Source organism: Barbatula barbatula (assembly GCF_947034865.1).
Source record: "Barbatula barbatula genome assembly, chromosome: 5".
Taxonomy (NCBI): Eukaryota; Metazoa; Chordata; class Actinopteri; order Cypriniformes; family Nemacheilidae; genus Barbatula; species Barbatula barbatula.
In genome coordinates this window covers 3,358,342-3,367,136 of record NC_136769.1, presented here as the reverse complement: position 1 = coordinate 3,367,136, position 8,795 = coordinate 3,358,342, and the positions used below count along the sequence as shown (strand labels likewise).

Below are 8,795 nucleotides of genomic sequence, written 5' to 3'. Positions count from 1 at the left end.
TATTATTTAAAACCCAGATTTATCATTGAATTGACTTAAAAATTGAATTAATCTGGTTAAAGTCCCATACAGATACACGCTCAAAGCATCATTTTAAGGGCGCTGAATGTTTTGTTTTTCAAGTGCTGTAGTTCCTCACAGATCCATTAGATGGCGACGTTGTGTAAGCATCGGGAGGCTCTTCTGATGGTTTCGTGTAATAAAGATGTACATTTGACGCTGTTGTCCAAAAGGCCGTCACACACCTGATGTAATGTCAGTTACAGAATGTGATGCTGTTGTGTTCCACATTTTGCGTGCCGATAATAGGTTCACCTTTAACCTTTCATTATACACTGAATTGAGCCGTGTGATTATAGAAGATGATCTGAAGGGTCCTCAGCTCTCCTGTGAGTTCTGACCTCTATAAGACTGAACATTAAACGTGTCATGTAGACGCCGTCCAGCCGCTGTGAGGTCTCGTGCCGGTGGATGAGAGGGTTAAGAGGTCATGTTCTGAGATGATGTCCTAAAACACTTCAGGATAACACTTTACAACAAGGTTGTATTTGGAAACATGAGTAAAGTTTTGAATATGTTTGTTTATTTTTAGATTTATTTCTCCATTTATGTGTATACATAAAACTCACATTTATTTATTTTATTTGTTTCCTTTTATATTTCTGCATGCAATGAAAATGAGGGAGGTATAGAGCACATTTTCTTTTAGTAATGGGAAAAGTATTATGTGTTGTACAGGTACATCGTGCCAAGTTTCTGCTTTCTTTATAACTGAAGGTTTAAAACGTGTGAATGACAGCAGGCTTTTCTTTCTGAAATGCTCCTAACAGTATAAAATGCGACGCATTTATCCGGATGCATGTCTTGAGAGCAGGTCATTTTGCTCTGACAGTTCAGTCAGACGCTGGTCTTATATTTGGAGTTTTATATGCTGGATGCTGCGAGAAACTCCTAATTGCTTTTTATTCTTTACGGTAACAGACACACAACAACACATCATCAGTCAGACAGCGGGAAGACACAGAAGATTAGATGTCGAAGCAACAAGGGAGAGAGACACAGTTGGAGGTAAATTAAGGTTCTAATGAACACGTTTCAATGGCACACAGACGTGGGAGGCGTTGCCATGGTGACCGAGTGCTGAGCGATGCTGATGAGAGGATGCTGGCGGAGCAGAACCTGAGATGGTGCGTGTCAGACATTAGCATCCGTGTCACTCGCACCTTTTCAAAAGTGATTCCTCTAAATATAGCAAGACCTTGAGGTCCACCGCTTCTAACAGCCGTCCCGTGCGTTTGTCCACACTGGCGAGTTTTTTAACTGGACACGGACGACATGATGAGATGCGGTTGCTCGAGCGGGGCTAGTTGTCACACTTCTGAGCGTGTGAATATTTCCTTATTTCGAGCTTTCTCAATAGGGCCTATATGGGCGTGTTGTCATAATAGAAACTGCATTAAAGTAGCTGTTCACTTGAAAATTTTGAAGTAAACTACTTTCAGCAAATGTTATACAATTTATAAAACACACGTTTTTAAAGTAAAAAGTATAGTTAAATGTCTTAAAGATGTTAATCTTGGATCAATCTTTACTCTCAGGTGATATATCTTTCGGGTAATGACAGGATTTTGTTCTGAGACATGAAGATATAAAAGCGGTGGCAGTAGTAATAATACTCTGAATGTTTATATCATATAAATCAGTACACGTCATATTGAACTGTCTGCGATAATGCAATAACATAAGTGGAGTTTACCTTCATGTGTGTTGAAGTCTGCTTTGACGTTATGTCTCCAATGAATGTACATGTCTTTACATTAACTATTGCTTTCTTCTAATGGGCCATTAAAAAACAAATAAAGAGCAAACTACATTTAAGGTGAAACATTTCTATGAAACAATCTTCATCCTGAGGGCACAGTTTGTCTTCTCTTCTATAGTTCACCATGTATGATGTAGGTTGTAATGTAGTTTTTTCACATCTTTACATCTTCTTTCTCCCGCTCTCTGGGGCTTTACGAGCTATTTTATGCAGAGACTAATCTAGATCCTTTGCCAGCCCGTAACACTGATTCTGACCCCTCACTGGAGGTCAGCGGGATCCACTACAATCCTATTATCTCCCTGCTAACAAGCTTTTGCTCAAACCTTTCTAGTGTTCTGGGTCACTCCATTTACTTTATATAGACCTCGTTCAAGCCCCCAAACTACTGTGGTAATACCTATTTCTTTTGTTAAAGTTTGTATAGTAAATAAACGCAAGACCCCTTTTTTCCACCCGTCTATGATAATATCATACCAAACAGAATGTCTGAGAACCGCTCTGATGTTCTTTGTGGGTTTCGGTGTTCAGTTTGTGCCCCTCGTGATCTGAAACGGCCGAGCTGAACAACAATCTCTTTTGTTTTCAGTGTGTAATTCTGTGGAATCCGGGGCGTCTGAGGGTCGGTCAGGGTCCAAGCGGACTAAAACCCCCGGCAGAAATCACATTATGAAAGAAAGGTACGTTTGGTTAGCGTAAGCTTGTACTGTTTTTAACTCGCTGGTTACTGTGCTGGATGAAGGGGGTTTGTGATGTCATACTGGTGTGTTGAGTCTTAAAGGGACAGTGTGCGCAAAGATTTATTCAAACCAGTATGAGTTTGTTTCTTCTTCAGTACACAAAATATATTTTGGTTACACTTTACATTAAGGTATCCTTTATGAAGCATTTATAACTGCATGAATAAATAGGATGATTCTAACGAAATGCCTGCCAAATAGTGAGCAGGTATAAGAAAAACAACTTAAAGACGTACATTGTCCAGTCTGACAGCCTGTATTGTAGACAACATAGAGTTAATAATTAATCTGCTTTAGAGTCAAATTAATAATGGATAAATTCCTTTATTAAGCATTTATAACATGTTAGTTAGAATCCCTCTTATTCATGCAGTTATAACGGCTTCATAATGCTTTTGTAAATGACTTGTTAATCATTAATAAACACATTTATAAATGCTTCCTAAAGGATACCTTAATGTAAAGTGTTACAGATATTTTGAAGAATGTAGATAATCAAACAACACTGAACCCGTTGACTTCCAATGTCTGGACACAAAACCACAGCGACATTTCTCCAAATATCTCCTTTTGTGTTCCACTGACGTTTATTTTGTGTGAACTGTCCCTTTAAGACGGAGACTCTGTGTGAGTAAGAGGGTCCGTGGACCCCTGCTTGAGGCGCTGTAGACGTTTCAGAGAGAAAAAGAAACACTGGGATGAAACTTGCTTTGATGTCGAATTACAGATGAAGAGACTCTTTTGTGTGTGTGTCAAAATGAGGATCTCCGTTCCAAATCTGAACCCGTGTGCAAAATGTAATGGGACAGAAAATGTCCATTAATGTCTCCGTATGATACGTGCCATGCTCCAGTCATATGATTTCTTTGTCATGTGACATTAAAACCGATAACGTTGGTCATAAATCAGTGTTGCCGTTTATGAACTACGCACAAAAGCAAATTAGATTTGAGAGCTCAGGGGTGAAATATTGAATAGAGCCTTATATTTCTGTTACAAAAGCTGTTTGATGTCCGCCGATGGGTTGGAATATGAAGCACGAGTCACATGAACCCTCTAATACTCATTTACATAGCTAAACTTCAGTATGTGCCACTGGCAACACACATGAGAATCATGAGAATTTCACTTCTACGTTGAACATATAGATATAAAGTATGTTCTGTCTACACATATAGAAAGCAATGGTAATAATATCAAATGTATCTGCTGCTTTCATTTTGAAACCTCGTATCTCCATATATGAATCATTTTAAGTAGTCGCCATTTATGTCGGTCGCTGAAGTTTGCAAAGACCTAACCAACGTCAACTTTCACAACACCGTATGTAATCATTTCAAAAGAACAGTGCTTTTTCTATTTCCTGAAAAACAGCGCATTTGGACGTCCGAGGTTTCGGAAGGACAGCGACGATTTTCCCTTTGTGCTTCACGGAAGAGAATAAGAAAGACAAGAGAATGAAGAAACGATATTTATCGTGAGACTTTCGGGATGCCGAAAATTTCATATCCGAGATGACATCATAATGCTGATTAATCATAACTCGCCCGCCGTGCAGAAAGAGAGAGAGAGAGAGAGAGAGAGATGATGATGTCTGTGACGTGTCAATGAAAGTCATGTCTGTTGACCATTTATCATGTTTGTCTGCTTTTAAAGGTGGACAGTGTCAGGCCGAATCGAGAAAATAATTTCTTTTTTTATTTCACTAAAACTTAACATATGTACTTTGTTCTACCGTACAGGTTTTCAAACGAGGGTCCGGAGGTCCCCAGAAAATCTCAGAGAAATATATATATATTTTAAAGTCAACTGGGCACTATTAATGCTTCATTTAGAAGTGTTGTTATTAAGTCTTCTCTTTTTACTTTCTATATGCATACTTTGTATATTTTTATCTTTATAGTGAGTTTTTTTCGTTACAATTTCCTTTATTTTGAAGATGTAATCGAACACGTGTCTGTTCCCACGTTCAACATAACTTTTATTTTAGCCAATTATTCAGTATGTTGCCTTTATAATATCACATCATTATTTTCTAACACCGCTTAAATGTGTTTGGAACAAGAAAATGCTGTATATAGATGAATGCTTGAATTGTCAGTTATGTAATAATTATTTCGTTATTTCGTACAACGTTATTATTCATGTCACATGACCAGCAGTACGTGCGTTGCTTTGATGTTTTTCCACCTGCATCTCATTTTGGCTTCTGCGGTTACGGTTTTGATTTAACATGAGTTGTCATATGCTCACTACAAACAAAATGCATTAAAGATAAGAAACCTGAAATGTTGGACAGGAAGTGACCTCATCATTGAATTGAGATGGGACTTTGACACACATGTGACATGGATACTCGTGTAGTTTAAATGCGTAAGCGTGTGGATAATCGCTGACATCACGCTAGATCTGTATGGCATTCTGTGTTTGATCAAATAGGTGAAGCATACTGGTCTCTTCCTCTAACATCCGTGTTTGTATTCCTTTTTAAAAGGCACAAGAATGCAGAAACGAGGAGAGGGAGAGAGAAATATTGAAAAATTTAAAGACAAGACATCTTCGATGAATCCATCTCCAAAAATAGAGAATGGAACAAACCTTCAGATGTTCTTCAGGTCGATACGGAAAGAAACTGAACCCATTGAACTTTAAAGCGATGACGCTGTCGAGGTCATGAGGTTAATTCACCGGGTTCCCTCTGGGATTTTCTGTTTGTTGTTTGTTTGTATCTATGAGTAAAATAAGGTCTGTGTAGAATATTATTATTAACCATTGTCGAGTTCACACAGTTTATACATCTTCAGTATTTAAAAAAAGATTAATTTCCTTTGTGGTTACTTTGGTTTAAATGTAGTATCCGTGTTTTTATTTGTAGTAAAAGCACCTTTAATCCGATAGATCGTGAATTTATTTTGGGGTGATGTTAACCACTGAAACGTTAAACCCTAAACCTCTCGGACAACTCATTTCTGAGGGAACCTGTTAGGCTGGTGAGGTGTGTTTAACCATCAGTGTGATCCAACGTCACATACTTTCATAAACATTTCAAACATTGTCTGTTTACTTCACACAATAGTCAATCCCAGAATTCGCTGTTATCTACAATACAAACATCGTTAACACTTCAGTATAGGTGGCGATTCTTACTATAGTTGTATTTAGCATGCGTATTATTGGCATATCGGCTGTTTATTAGTACTTATAAAGCACATATTCTGCATGGCCAGACTCTACATCCCTACTCATAAGTTGGCTCGCATCCATACACATCAGCATCCTGTCTACTCGGCAACAAGCCTTCTGCGGTTTCCACGGAAACATGCATGCCACCACATCTCCTGACAGCCAGTCTGACCTCTCGCTCGCGCTCTCTCTCTCTCTCTCTCTCTCTCTCTCTCTCTCGCTGTCTCTCTCGCTCTCTCTCTCGCTCTCTCTCTCTCGCTGTCTCTCTCGCTCTCTCTGTCTCTCTGTCTCTCTCTCTCTCTCTCTCTCTCTCTCTCTCTCGCTGTCTCTCTCTCGCTCTCTCTCTCTCTCGCTCTCTCTCTCTCGCTGTCTCTCTCTCTCTCCCTCTCTCTCTCTCTCTCTCTCGCTCTCTCTCTCTCGCTGTCTCTCTCTCTCTCGCTCTCTCTCTCTCTCGCGCCTCTCTCTCTCTCTCTCTCTCTCTCTCTCTCTCGCTGTCTCTCTCTCTCTCTCTCTCGCTCTCTCTCACTCTCTCTCTCTCGCTGTCTCTCTCGCTCTCTCTGTCTCTCTCGCTCTCTCTCTCGCTCTCTCTCTCGCTGTCTCTCTCGCTCTCTCTCTCGCTCTCTCTCTCTCTCGCGCTCTCTCTCGCTCTCTCTCTCTCTCTCTCTCTCGCTCTCTCTCTCGCTGTCTCTCTCGCTCTCTCTCTCGCTCTCTCTCTCTCTCGCGCTCTCTCTCGCTCTCTCGCTGTCTCTCTCTCTCTCTCGCTCTCTCTATTATATTTAAAGTGTAACAAAATATACAAAAATGTATTAAGTTAAATAAATAAAACCATGAAATATAATAACAATTCCTCCCCCACGATCACCTGAGGCGATTATGTCACATTAGCAACCGCATTAGGTTATGCACAGCAATTTCCATATGTGCAGGGACATTACATTTCACGCTATTTTTATTGTCGAAATAATAAACGTTGGTTAATTTCCACCAAAGCGCGGAGCATCACTGCGTCAGAAAGGCCATCGTCCTCTGGTATGTAAGAACAGGCCGGCGTTTGCATATAGAGGACATCCATCAGCACTCGAATAAGTTAAATGAAATTTGACCATCTGAACTCATGTTTCATGGTTGATGTATCACAACAAGTAAAATATTGAGTAAATAACTATAAAGTCAAGTGATAAAGATAAGTGTGTGCGCACAGCACACGTGTGGTGATGGTCACCTGTTAAAAAGCATTGTTCGTAAAGTACGGCTCTGTGATATGTGGAAATACTGCGCGTTTGAGTCGCTTAAAACATGCAACACCTGTCAAACATCATCATTATAAATATACTTTATTATCATGAAAATACCTGAGCGTGAAAGACAGTGTTTCCTGGGTGGTACTTCTATGGAAGAGCGCATTTGTCTTCTATGGAAGAAGTACTACTTCATATATCCATAATATTGTTTCATTAAATTAGTTTTATGTATTTATGTGAATAATTAGTTTAATTCATAAGAATAGCTTCAGAAGACATCACTTGTGTGTCGTATATATTGTCTCATCACTGTTTTCGTCATTTTTCTCCTGAATAAAATTGGTTCAAGACATTGAATCCAAAGTTTACCAGCTCTTATTGGACACCTTAAAATAATGAGAAATATTTTATACTAATTTCTGAGATTTTTTTTAACCCAGTCTCTCTCTTTCTCTCTCCATGTCCACTTGGATTAGGTACGGTGAACGGCTATGAAAGGCTCAGCGTGTGGTCTCTCGCCTGCATGAACGAGTTTATCCTCCAGACCCCCAGAGACCCCTCAGACGCTCTGAGTCCGGCTCAGGGTCTGCTCTCCTGAGACACTAAACACCTTTATCCTCCCTCTCATCTGCTGTGGAGATTACTGCACATGTTTGAAGGTCAAACCGAGCACAGGAAAGCTTCCTGTTAGATTCACCTGTGTTACAGTCTTTACAGGCGGAAATCTTAATTTCGGCTCAATTAAAAATCATCGATGTACTTTAACCCTTACAGAGCCAGTGTAGTAAATCTGCAACAAGTGATGCAAAAACTGTTCAATCATTGATTCATATTGCGTCTTTTTTATCATTTGTTTTTGCTTTCTTGCTTGCTTTCTCTTTCAACTAAATATACCACATCCAGAATCACTTTGCGCACTTCAAAATCAGCCATCACTGCATTTTACCTGAAACATACAGCATTTTAGATCTCAAGCGTATTTACTTACATGCAAATTGTACATTATTTATTTCAAAACATTTTTGACATATTTGTGAAATAAAAATGGCAAACACGCAGAAATATATTAAACTGAAATATTGCCATTTTTTCCTTTATTGTTTTATATATGTAGTGAAATAAAGATGGCTGACCTTCTGAGAAATATTAAACTGAAATACTGCCATTTTTCTTTTCTTTATAATATATTTATCAGACAAGTATGATATTTAAATATTTCCATGTATCCTGTATTTTCAGGTGAAACACCAGATATAAATGTTCTAGTGTTGCATGGAGGATAAGGGGTGTGTGTAGTAGCAGCGTTTGTTTGTTTGACACCAGCACATGACATCTGGTGTGTGTGTGTGTGTGTGTGTGTGTGTGTGTGTGTGTTAGTGTTCTTAACCAAGATCAAAACTTCCCGGTACAACCACACAACACCTCTATGCTCAAAAACCTAGAGACCCATTGTCCTGCCAGGGGGTATTATATACCCTCCTTACACCCTGTTTTACCCGTCCACGCCCTCTCACATGTACCACCAGGGTAAAGTGCTCAGAGATCGGCTCAGGAGACGAATGACATTCCCAGTGATGTCGCCGATGTTTTCTCCCGTAAATGAGACACAAGGTAGCGCTTGTTGATATAAAGTAACAAACGTGCAAACACTAAGTTGCATCTTTTGCTTTACAAGAAAACTGTAAGCGCTTGAGTTCACATGAAGATCTGATCTTGCGAAATCTCAGAAAAAGCAAAAGACTACAGCAAATGTTGACGTCTCTTCCCAGTAAAAACTCTATTATTGCTCACATGTTGCTCTTTCATAGA

At 39.4% G+C, this 8,795-nt stretch overlaps 1 long non-coding RNA gene across 1 annotated transcript; it reads left to right on the top strand.

Annotated features, from left to right (window-relative positions):
• Positions 1 to 2,212: 2,212 nt before the first annotated feature.
• On the top strand, positions 2,213 to 8,134 carry LOC306893854. The gene is made up of 3 exons (XR_013786632.1): positions 2,213 to 2,502; positions 5,057 to 5,240; positions 7,463 to 8,134. It is a non-coding gene; the product is annotated as an uncharacterized lncRNA (long non-coding RNA).
• Positions 8,135 to 8,795: the final 661 nt, after the last annotated feature.